Source organism: Neoarius graeffei, chromosome 18 (assembly GCF_027579695.1).
Source record: "Neoarius graeffei isolate fNeoGra1 chromosome 18, fNeoGra1.pri, whole genome shotgun sequence".
NCBI classification, from domain to species: Eukaryota; Metazoa; Chordata; class Actinopteri; order Siluriformes; family Ariidae; genus Neoarius; species Neoarius graeffei.
In genome coordinates, this window is record NC_083586.1 from 6,158,880 (window position 1) to 6,171,586 (window position 12,707).

The following is a 12,707-nucleotide window of genomic DNA, read 5'->3' on the forward strand; positions in this document are numbered from 1 at the left end:
ATTGAGTGCAAGTATATTGATAAGTACTCTTAAATCAGGGTTGGTCATATTTCCCGGTCAATGGCTTATTTCCCGGACAGCATCCAATATATGATTTCCTGTACAAAGAAAAACTGAAATAATCTCTGTAAAAATAATTATAGTAGTAAAAGAGCCGTTCAAAAAAAATGATCAGAGACTGAACTGGAAAAGGAAAAAAAAACAATAACAGTGAAGGGGAGTGCTATAAAGATATCTAAGGAATGTGGGTAAAGTTGAGAAAATAAGAAGAGGTAATGAAAGGAAAAAAGTCAGGAGATACTTTTCTTGGGGCAAATTTGATTGGACATGACAGTTTAACACAGAAGCCAAATACATGCGATGTGAGTGGTAAGATAGCAGTCAGATGGCTTCACTCGTCTCAACAGCAGGGAATAGGCTATGAACGCTCCAGATTTTTATGGAGAGCTCAGTGGTTTGGAGTCAGTGACGTCACGATTTGTCCTCAGAATGTGATATTTGAATCTTGGAGAGAGGAAGATGACAGTGCACAGGAACACTGTTTTCCTTTTAAAATAAAATCTGTACACAGTATACAGGTACAAATATGAACAAGTGAACACTCAAACATGTCTTATATGGATATTATCTGTCAGTATAAAGGAGTTTACTTTTTGGGTTTTGTTTGGCTTTAATTCAAGGCATTTAACAAAAATATTCTTTTAACCATTTAGGAATTATAGCAGTTCATTGTTGTGGTGCAAGGGCCCGATTGAATTCATATTGCAACCGTAAGGACTACTATTAGGGCCCGAGAACCCGAGGTGCAGGCTGAGGGCCTGAGGGTCTGTTCCTCCAGTGGCACATGCATCTTTGGCTCAGGCCTCATACTTGTGAAAAATCAAAAACGTACGTTGTGTGTGGGTTTTGGCATGATTGAGGAGCTCCATAGCGTCCCCGAACACAAGCAATGTTTAGATTTTTGAATGTGTTTATTTCTGTAGTTGTCACAAAGTTTGTTCGATCTCCATGGTTTTTGGTGGGGACACTGTCATCACCATGACAGACATATTTCACACTGGCTTATATTTGCTCCACTCAACAGGAAGTCAGCTATTTTTAAAGTTTTGCATTTAAAAAAAAAAAAATTATGTACTCTTTCAAACTCATTGGATTCGCTTGAAATTTGGCTGGTATAAACTCCAGATATATGAAAATAAATTGTGACAGTATAGTAGATATGGCCTATTTAAAAAAAATGGCTCATTGAGTGTGACAAAAGGGTGAAAAATCTAAACTTCACTCAAATTACATTTTGTGTTTGCTGTGTACTACAAAATCCACATTTTCTGAAATGGATGTCCATTTAACTCATGAAGCACTAGTTTTGCTGTGAGGCAGGCAAATATCTTTCAAAAATAGGATAGACCTTGATGGGTGAAGTTAGAAATATGTAGGAACTTGAAAATCGTAACACTCTTGACATGTGCCACTTCTTGATTGTGTACTGAGAAAAAGCACATCCAACAACATATCCTGGTACAGACTGCATGTCCTTCAGGTAAACTGCATGGCCAAGTCCCCAAAATGCAAAGTGCATGCACAGTAGGGCAATAAGTAATTTTACTGTAACACTCCTGACAGCTTTGAAGTGCTTTGAAAAGCTTTCAGCCCACCACCACTGTGTTAGTGACATAAATGGTTAGCAGCAGAACAGAAGAAATGGTCACATGTTTATTATTTAGGGCAATTTTCAAGCAACAGTGATGCTGTATTTGGTTAAAAAAGAGAAATTAGTCACAAGTCAACACATTCAGTGCCAGCTAACAACAAAGTTATCAACATCAACTGTGAAACAACTATCGCTCTCAGACTTGAACCACTAGTTGGATATCTAACAGCAACAATCAGCCATCAGAGTACCTGTAAAATTTTCTTTTGTTTCCACATGGACTCTATCCTATTCTCTGCAGTGGCGTGTGTTCTTGATACCGAGTCTTTTGAAAAAGACAAGAAAGCTCTTCAAATTCATCCTCAATCGTTGGCTTTTTGTTTGAGGATGATATTGAACCTTTTGCCACGGAGAAAGAAGTGGACAGATTTTTTTTTTCCCAATTAATTTTTTTCCTTTTAAAGTTTGGCTCGTTGGTCTAGGGGTATGATTCTCGCTTAGGGTGCATGAGGTCCTGGGTTCAACTCTTGGACGAGCCTGTTTTACCTTAAATGGTCGATCTGGACTGGGGTATCAGGGATTTCACTTGGCTGAATTGTTCTTCAAGTGCTCATCTAATGAAAGTTACATCAGAAAATCCCTGGCTTGCTGTGTGTGATGTGCTCAAATACACTATAAAGTTGGTGAATAAATGAAAAATTGGTTTGAAAATTTTTTTTTGCACCTGAATTGAGGAATGTGTAAAGTACATTAGACACTGGATGCTTATTAATTTCCTTCTGCTTAACTCTGACAAAACTGAAGTACTTGTACTAGGACCACATGAATGAATGAATGAATGAATGAATGAACCCTTTATTGTCATGAGTCACAAGTACCAGCAAAATTGGCCATCAACCCGTCCATACATATACACATACATATAATTGACAGTGGGGGAGTAGACAGGACAGGAAGACAGGGATGGAAAGAAAAAATACAGAGTAACATGAGGAGATGGGAGGAGAAAAAGCAACCCCCACAAAATGCTCCTGTGGGGAGTACAGTATGGGAACATTAAAAAAAACACCTCAGCACATAAGCACGAAATAAGTACTTTACAACATGAAAACTCAGGACTTGAGGGGGGTGGGGGCGGTCAGGGGAGGGAGGTGAGGGTGGGCAGTGGGTGGAGGGGGGGTGGAAATAACCCAGCGCAAGCAAGAAGCCGTCCATTCCTGCAGCCATGACGGCACTGGTCGTGCATCCGCTTGTCACACCAGGGGTAAAAAGCGGTGACCGTGGGAAGTGGGGGAAGGAATGCAAGATCATCTCACTGCAGTGATCTTCAGGGGGAGTTGTTGTTCCAGCAATGGCCTTGACCAAGGCCAGTGCTGTCAGAGGGGGCCGAAAGCAGATAAGATTGGGATTGTTTGGTCTTGGGGCAAGTAGACGCATTCTTTTACATGACTACTCTGGTTGTCCATTCTGGTCTCTGAATCGATCCATTTTCCTTTGCAAAGCCAAAAGCTTCTCCATGATGTTATCCATGTTGCGGTTCAAGTTCTGAATAGCCACAGTCTGAGTGCCGACAGCTCTGCCCACCACTTCAATCATGTCGGGCAGCTTTATGGGGCTTTGGACAGCTGTAACCATTTTCCGATATCCTCAATAAACCAGGGCAATGCCTAGTCCAATCATATATATATATATATATATATATATATATATATATATATATATATATATGCATGGGATTACAGCTGAGTTTGATACATGAGAGGAAATGCTGTCTTTGCAAGCCATGCATGGCACTACCAAAGGTGAGGATTTGTTTGAGCAAGTTGTTATGGCTATGAACAAATTCGAACTGCAGTTTGACAAGCTAAGTGGACCGGCAACAGACGGAGCCCCAGCCATGGTTGGCATGCAGAAAGGATTGACTGCGTTGGTTAAAAAAGAAATGAGTCATCTCAGTCTGGATCCAAATGAGTTGGTTGTATGCCACTGTATCATACACCAAGAGAGCCTGTGTGCACATTCCCTGAAGCTCAATAATGTGATGACTACTGTTGTTTCCACCATCAACTTCATTAAAAGCAGAGGACTTAACAGTCACCAGTTTAAAGAGCTACTGACTGAGCTTGAGTCAGAGTATGGAGACCTGGTTTACCATTGTGAGGTGTGGTGGCTGAGTCATGCAGATATGCTTGCACGCTTCTACATACAACTTGAGGGAAGAAGTAAAGCAGTTCATGGAGCTGAAGGGCAAACCAGTCACAGAACTCAATGATAGCAAGTGGCTGTGTGATTTGGCCTTCATGGTGGACATTACCAAGTACCTCTCAGAACTGAATGTTAAGCTCCAAGGTCCCAACCAGCTTTTCAGCTCACTGTTTTCAAATGTGAAATCATTTGATGTTAAACTGAAGCTGTGACTGTCACGAAACAGACAGGAAAGGAGATCAAATGCGCTCAAACCACAGTTTATTAATAATAGGGGAAAAGGGAGTTGGGAGAACATGTGTGGGTGAAGTCCAGAGGCAGGGATGGCTGGTGGTGATGTCTGAGGTCTCCCATTCAAGTACTGACCAGGCCTGACCCTGCTTAGCAGCTAAGATCTGACAAGATCTGGTGTAGTCAGAGAGCTGTGGCTGATAGAACAGGGGTTTCAGGTAGTCTCCAAGCGAGCAGTCCCTCAGCAGGCAGGCGTTAGAGAGCAAACTGGAACACAGAGTCACAAATCAGGTAGCAAGATAGGGGACAGAAGGCAGATCAGGTTACTGGGGCTGGAGAGCAGACAGAGTCAAACGGAACAGAAGGCAGGTCAGGGTTACGGGGCTGGAGAGCAGACAGAGTCAAACAGAACAGAACAATTTCAGGAGTCAGAGTAGTAGGAACACAGAGCAGGTTATCAGGCTGAGAGTTGCAGACGATCTGACACTGAGGCTAGGGAGAACTGCAGCTTAAATACACCCAGGGGGAAGCAGGTGATTGGCAACAGCCAATGACAGTCACTGAAAGTTAATAAGAGGAAGTGACTGTGGGCATGGCCGGTAATGCTGAGTGGAGATGTTACCTGAAGAGAGAATCCCACAGGTAGGACCATGACAGTGACAAGTGCAACTGGAAAGGGGAAACACTGTGCACTTTCCTACTTTGCAAGAACAAAAGCCTGCTGTGACATCTGAATATGCTGGGGAGTGTGCAAAACTACTCCAAGCCTTTGGAGAGAGGTTCCAGCTGATGAGAAGTTATGAGAAGGACCTGAACATATTTGCAACACCATTCAATGTGGAACCAGCTGATGTGCCTGACAACCTACAGCACGAAATCACTGAGCTGCAAAGCAACAATGATCTCAAAGCTAGGTACAACAACCTTCCTCTGCTTTGCATCACTGTTTGGGACAGCCTACTGCTGTGAGCAGTTCTTCTCAAAACTGACCCTTGCAAAGAATCGGTTCCGCTCAAGACTGACTGACCCAAACCTGGAAAACCAGCTGCGAGTATCATCGTCATCTCTACCATTTGACATCAGACGCCTCGCCAAAGAGAAACAGTTCCAGCATTCACATTAGGTCGGCCAGATATAATAATAAAATTTGGTAAAATATTATATATTGTAGCTTCTTCATTACATAAAATGCTCAAAGTGCTTTACATCAGTACATATAAAATCAATAAGAATACAAGACTAAAAACAGAACATTAAAACAATAAGAGGTGGATAAAATTTTAAAAGAAAATGGGAATATTAAAACAGAAAGTTACACCCATAAAGTTGCTTTATTTGAATAGCATGAAAGAACGCTAAAATAAATGGGCTGCATCTTAAAATTTTCAGCAGAGGTTATGGGTTAAAAAATTTAGTTTGGCCCCCACAGGATGTTATAAAACTCAAAATGGCCCTTGATAGTAAAAAGGTTTCCCACCTCTGTCCTATACCAACAGGCCAAAATAAAGTTTCAACGTTTGAGATGGTTGCATGAGATGTGTGGAGGAAAGCAGGTTCGTGTTACTTTTGCTTTCTTCAGAAAATCTCTCTGGCTTTACTGATTTTGCTCTGTTCAACCAGGGCTATAATTAAATTATCTTTGTATGTGAAACAAATTCCATAGCAAGGTCTTTTTTGTTGTTGACGTATCAACTGTTAGTCAGGGAGCATATGTAACCTACTTTGCAAAATTTGCCAAGTCTGGTTTCTCAGTATTAACCCTTTATTTACATCCCAAAGAAATTATTTTTACTTGTTGTAATGTCAGCAATCGCCATTTTCACCAAAAAAGGAAATGCTAAATATCACATGTAAAAACGTAAAAAAAACCCCACCATATATCCGTATCACTTAAGTCCATTATAAAATCTATATATTTTTTTAATTACCCGTTTACTAACTTTATGTGAATAGAAATCATATATTTACATGATATTATCAAGTTAAGTTTAAAATGAGACATTTAAGTACATAGAGAACATAAAAAAGCCAGAAATATTTTACACTATTGCTACAGAACTTGAGAATATTTATAGCTTGTCTACATTCCAGAACTCAGCTCACAATCTCTCATTTTAGAAATTTCTGTGATACATTTATTACTAAGCTGCTCGCAGTTTTTTTTTTATGTCCAAACTACGTCAAGAAGTAACACTTTGCCTAAGGATTCAAACACAAAACACGAAGATAAAAGCAGTTATTGGTAACATATTATGACCAGAACAGCCACTGGACTATTTTCAAAAGTAAACAATGTCACTTTCACAACTAGACAATGTCAGTTTCCTCTGTATCTGCTGGACTGTCTGTTGTTCTGTATGGAGAGTGCATGGACAGATAAGCATCAGACATTTCAGTAACTCTATAACTAACAGGTTCACTAGTTATCTACAATTTGTAAGAAAGAGTTATATTCTTAATTATGGCAGACATCTGAGACAAGCATGCAAACATACAGATAGGCAAAGATAGACACACAAAGAAGTGACTAACTTGCTGAAATATTTTTTGCAACAAATCTCACAGAGTTATGGGACCCAAACAGAAAATCAGTCACCTTGTTAAACAGTTTTTTTCATCAATCTTGAAACAAACATACTTTTAGATAAAGAATCTATAGAGTAACAAACTCCTAAAAGCAGAAAGTGATGTCAGTTGAATAGACTGAGCAGCACACCACCTCTGAGGTTCTAACTGATCCCACTCAGTAGTTTAGGTCCTTTTAGGGTTAAATGGGTATCTAATGTATGAACCCTGCTTTTGACCTGAGTAAAAAGGTTGTGTGCCACAAATAACACCTATTATGGATATAATAAATGCATATTAATGATGCAATACTTTTATACCAATTTCCTATATGTGGTTTCAGGGATCTTTTTATGCACAAAGTTCCCCTGCATAATTAACTATGAAACAGCAGCCTACAAACATTACAAGAAGTCCAGATTTATGAATTTATATCTGAACTTGTATATTATTACCAAAAACAAGACTTGGTAAATTTTGCAAAATAGCCTCCAAATATAAACAAATACCACCTGACTACGTGCATTGATGGAGATTTGAGTGCAAAGTGCTTTGCAGAAATTGCACACCAAAGACACCTTCAGATCCTCAGTCACATCCACAGTGATCTCACTGATCTTCAAACTGTCCATTTGGGGCAATTATCACCAGCAGAAAGTGGTCTTCAGGTGATGAAAAATCATGAGCAACACATGCTCACCTTCTGGTATCAGTGTTCTCAATATCCCCTCTTTTATCTGGATTATCTTTCCACTTTCAAAATATCCCTTATAGGCCCCAGTGAGGATTGAATTCACAACCCCTGGTGTACAAGACCAGTGCTCTCACCACTGAGCTATGGAGCCTCAATTCTCTCACAGCTGCTAAAGCTTGGGGCCACAGCAGAACCTTGAAGCCCCTACGCTGATCCTCAAAACAGCCCACAGAAACTGCTGTAACATCACTCACAACTTTAGTTCCTCGCTGCAGTTAGTTTCTGTTTACTATTTGCCTCACAAAAAAAGGACATACATTTTAAATAATGCAGTGTGTCAATCGTAGAGTGGGCTGTGGACTGTACATTCTGGCTACTTTCTCAAGTATTTTTCACATTTTTACATAAAAAATAGATTTTGACTTAGTTTCTAAGAGCAATGTTTGTTTCCGGAGCATATATCCAAAACTATTCATGATACGGATTTGAAACTTGGTATACATATTAAGAAGGTGATGTAGATGTGCCTTTTCATACTAAGAAATTTGAGAAATTTTAATTTTTCATGTTTCCATGGAAACAATATCAGACTGAGTTTCTCAGGTTCGTCTGAGGGGGAGGTTTTGTTTCCGGATCAGAACTTGAAAACTATGAGTAGTATGGTCTTGAAAGCTAGTATGATTATCTCAGAGTGGTTTGCTGTGATCGTATAGTGGTTAGTACTCTGCATTGTGGCCACAGCAACCCTGGTTCGAATCCAGATCATGGCAAAAAAAAGCTACCTGAAGAGGTATAGTTTTGGGTCATTAGTCATTTGCACTGTTAGAGTTGATTTGTTTTTATTTGTTTGTCTTCCATTCAATACTGACACTTTTGCACAGTTTTTATCTTCATTTATCACAATTCTTGATTTTAGCACTATTAATGCACAGTCACGTACAAAGTGCATATTTAGTTTTTTTTTTATTGTTACATTTTTATCTGTATATTGTAAAGTCAGCTTGTTCTTTTTTTAATTCTATTTTATGTTGCACAGTGTGTCTTTTTCTTTTCACATGTTTGATAACTTGCTGCTGCAACAAAACAAATTCCCAGCTTGGGAGCTATCTATCTATCTATCTATCTTAGTGATTACACAGCCTGATAATTACAATTCATTTATTTTATACCCCCACTCCAAAGAAGGGGGAATATACTGGTTTACCTCCGTCTGTCCATCTGTATCTCCTTCCATCCGAAACACCCTTTTTCTCAGCAACCACAAATCATAGCCACTTAGTACCAAACTTCAGCTTGGGGTTCTATACTGTGTATACCATTTTCAGGTCTGTCCCACATTGACTTCCTGTTTACCAAATGAATGTATTTACGAAACATATAGGGTGGATTTACAAAATTTTCGAAACACTTTTCTCAGCAACTACAAATCACAACTGCTATTTGGTACTGAGCTTCAGCTTGGGGTTCTATACTGTGTATACCGTTTTCAGGTCTGTCGCACATCGACTATCTGTTTACTGACTGAATGTATTTATGAAATATATACGGTGGATTTAGACGCTATTTCAAGAAGCAAAATGCTATTTCAAAATGACAGTTTACCAGGATGCTATTTGAAATACCTGGGGAGAACACTGCTCTTTACTTACTTGTTTCAGGGTTAATTATTTGTTGACGTCAACATTCAAAATAAGTGTCCTATTCCTTCAATTGCTTGTATTCTGATATAAGCGAGAGCGAGGGGATACGTAAGTGAGCAGTAGCTCACAGCTGATATTGTTTTGTAATTCATTTCTTCAAATCGTCATAAATATGTATCACGATTTATCATTGCAATATATCATTACATGCTGAGTAAATATTATCATAAATAATGTTACACATGCAAACATTCGTATAAAAGCACACCCATTTGATCTATATAGGCCTTTAAAAGCGGGTGACTGGGAATATCGTGTGCTGGATATTGGATATACATGTGTGGAGTGTAACGAGAGAAGAGTAGGGCTCACCGACTCCACAGCCACACTGGGGGCGATCCTCTCATCGATCTCCTTCAGCTTGTCAGCAAACAGCTGTCTGTCCTCTGTGGCGATGATGGCCTCTACAGGTGTGCCCAAAACCTTCACACCGTACTGCTGCAGTACGCCAATCTGAAACAGCACCACTCCTACCACTACTCCTAAGTATCCAGAACTAGAGCTGCGGCTACAGTCATCGACACCTTAATGATCTTTTGGCCATTGCAAAAGTAGAAGAGACTTTCAATACATAAATTGTGCATGAATAGTCACTCAAACTTCCACTGGAAAAAATTAAGTTGATTCCCGATTACTTAGCATGTCAGATGATGTTACACCGTTCCACAGTTATCGACACCGTTCCACAATTATTGACATCGAGATGAGAATTATTTTTTTAATGGTATGTGGAATTAAGTTAACAAAACAGTTTTTATTTAATTTTTTTATGTAGACTTGTATTAAGTCCAAAATATGTTTTATATAAATATATCGAAGTCAGTGCTTAGGTAAATGAGGAAGTAATCCTAATGGTTGTAAACAAATGAACTGATAATGTTTAACCTGTGTCAGAAAATCTTTTTGTTCCACTTTCTACCCACTTTCTAAGTACTTTTGTACATTAAATTTTGTTAAATCACTCATTGTTGTTTGCATTAATTTCTAGGTTTGTAGTTTACCAATAAATGTCAACAGGCAATTGATATTATAACCACATGAAAATCCAGGTAAAAGGTCGCATGTCAGTTCTCGCACCAAAACTTTATATTTCTATATCTAAAAATATAAAATGTCTGATATTGTAATAAATGGTAGATATTTACAACAAACTGCGAAAAAAAATTCTAAATGGAATAGAAAAACCTGAATATTTCAAGCATGTAATTTATAATATATATATATATATATATATATATATATATATATATATATATATATATATATATATACACTAGGAATTTGATTTTGGTCTAATTCTATTTATTTCAATCAGATTCCAAATACTCTCTAAGCATTCCATTCTGTTATGAATCAGGAAAAAATTATGATAAATCACAGCACTTATATATTTTTTAAAGTACTTCATCTGCTTCAACAATGCTACACAAAGATCGATCCATAACAGTGGTAAATGTCACTTAATTCCACAGGGTGTCGATAATGGTGGACACCGGTGAAAGTGATCACGATGATCAACACCTCACATGACTTCTCAAACGCGTGATAAGATACAAAATGCCGACTGTCAAATGAAAGAGTAAGAAACAAAGTAGGTTTCAACAAGGATATCATGAAATATCGGTGAATTTGATAAGTAAAAACATGTCTATGATCTTTCCACCATACTTACATGCGATGAGAGCATTCGGGTTTTCCTCAACTTGCTGATCGTGCTAAAAAAAATCCATCTCAGGTAACGAGCTGTGTCATCAGACGACAGGATCAAAGGGCGAGGGGTGTCTTCCGGTTGATTTCTTAATCAATAAAAACTGTTGTAACTGAAACTCACCTTTGTAAAATTGTTTTCAATTGGTAAATCTGAAAAGGTGTCAGTAATTATGTACTGTTGATAATTGTAGCTGCCACTCTATATCTACACATGTAGAGATATAATTCAGAACAGGTCTCACCACAGTTGAGTGCCGTTTGTCCGCCCATGGAGAGCAGGATGCCATCCGGACTCTCGGCTTTGACCACCTCCATCACAAATTGGGGTGTTATGGCCAAGAAGTAGACTGTGTCTGCCTGCTTGGTTCCCACATAGTTAGTCTGCACCAAGGCGCTGGTCGGGTTCATCAGCACCGTCTTCAGGTTCTCCTCCTGCACACAGTGCAACATGGTGGATATTTACTCTGTTCCAGTGCAACAGGTCTAATTAGCAAAAGCTGCATTTCCTCCACAAACTCCATCATGGCAATAAAAGATCATACTAGCATCAAATCTAAAATTCTAATTCTCGCTAGTGTGCAAAGTCAGCTTAGACAGCGTTTACTGATATGCTGCTCTGATGAGCTCCGAAGGTGAGCTATCACAGATTCCTTTCAGTTTGCTTGCCTTTATGTCTGGAATTGCCGACTGACCTCGGTATCTCCAACTCACATTTTTCAACAGGGTTGTCATATTCCCACCATCCACTATGAAATTCTAACTCTCGCTTATGTGCAATGTCAGCTTAGACAGCATTTACAAACTGAAAATACAATGCTTACCTGCTTGTATTCTTAAACCTGCTGGTGAAGAGCAAGCTGCTGTGCTGAAAAGGCACTTTTCACCACCTTCCACCCAACTGCTCTCATTGAACAATGAAGCAACAAATGCTTCCTGAGGCATGCCCCAAAAGTGTGAGAAGCATGCCAGGGACTCCATGTGAGGAGATTGGGTTGTTTTAGTGGCAAAACACTTGAAGCTTACCACCTGGTATTCATGCAAATGGGAGTCAGAATACACTCCCCCAGAACAAAAGTCCGCTTCTGAGCAGTCGCCCACTTGAAAATAAACAAACAACCAATGGAAACTCAGGCATGGTTCCAGAGAGCAATAAGCAGGCTGGGGGGGGCTTGCGGTTGTTAGTTGGGCAAACCCTGAAACACAGCAGGGGAATTGTCTCAAGTGGTAGAGTGCTTGCTTAGCATGTAAGAGGTAGTGGGATGGATGCCCATGTTCTCCAAAACACCAATTGCCACCTTACTTGCATATTACAGAGAAAAACTTTCTTGTCATCTTGCAAACCATCTGAATCATCTGCACTTTCAGCCAAGTCAAGATCAAATTTCTTTTGCCACATTCAAAGCAGCACATCTGTAAAAACAGCCACTATTTGGATTAAACCCACAACCTTGGCACTGTTTGTAACAATGACCAAATCAACTAACTGCACACTACTTTTCTGCTGATATGCTCCTCTGATGAGCTCCAAAGGTGAGCTATCACAGATTCCTTTCAGTTTGCTTGCCTTTATGTCTGGAATTGCTGACTGACCTCAGGATCTTCAAATCACATTTTTCAACAGGCTTGTCATATTCCCACCATCCACTATGAAATTCTAACTCGCTCGAGTGCAAAGTCAGCTGAGACAGCTTTTACAAACTGAAAATATGATGCTTACCTGCTTGTATTCTTAAACCTGCTGGTGAAAAGCAAGCTGCTGTCGTGAAAAGGCACTTTTCACCACCTTCCAGCCAACTGTTCTCATTGAACAATGAAGCAACAAATGCTTCCTGAGGCATGCCCCAAAAGTGTGAGAAGCATGCCAGGGACTCCTTGTGAGGAGATTGGGTTGTTTAAGTGGCAAAACACTTGAAGCTTACCACCTGGTATTCATGCAAATGGGAGTCAGAAT

The 12,707-nt window shown here is 39.4% G+C and overlaps 1 non-coding gene across 1 annotated transcript; it reads right to left on the reverse strand.

The window, feature by feature from the left end:
• Window positions 1–7,424: 7,424 nt before the first annotated feature.
• Window positions 7,425–7,497, reverse strand: trnat-ugu (transfer RNA threonine (anticodon UGU)). The gene has a single exon. It is a non-coding gene; the product is annotated as a tRNA-Thr (tRNA).
• Window positions 7,498–12,707: the final 5,210 nt, after the last annotated feature.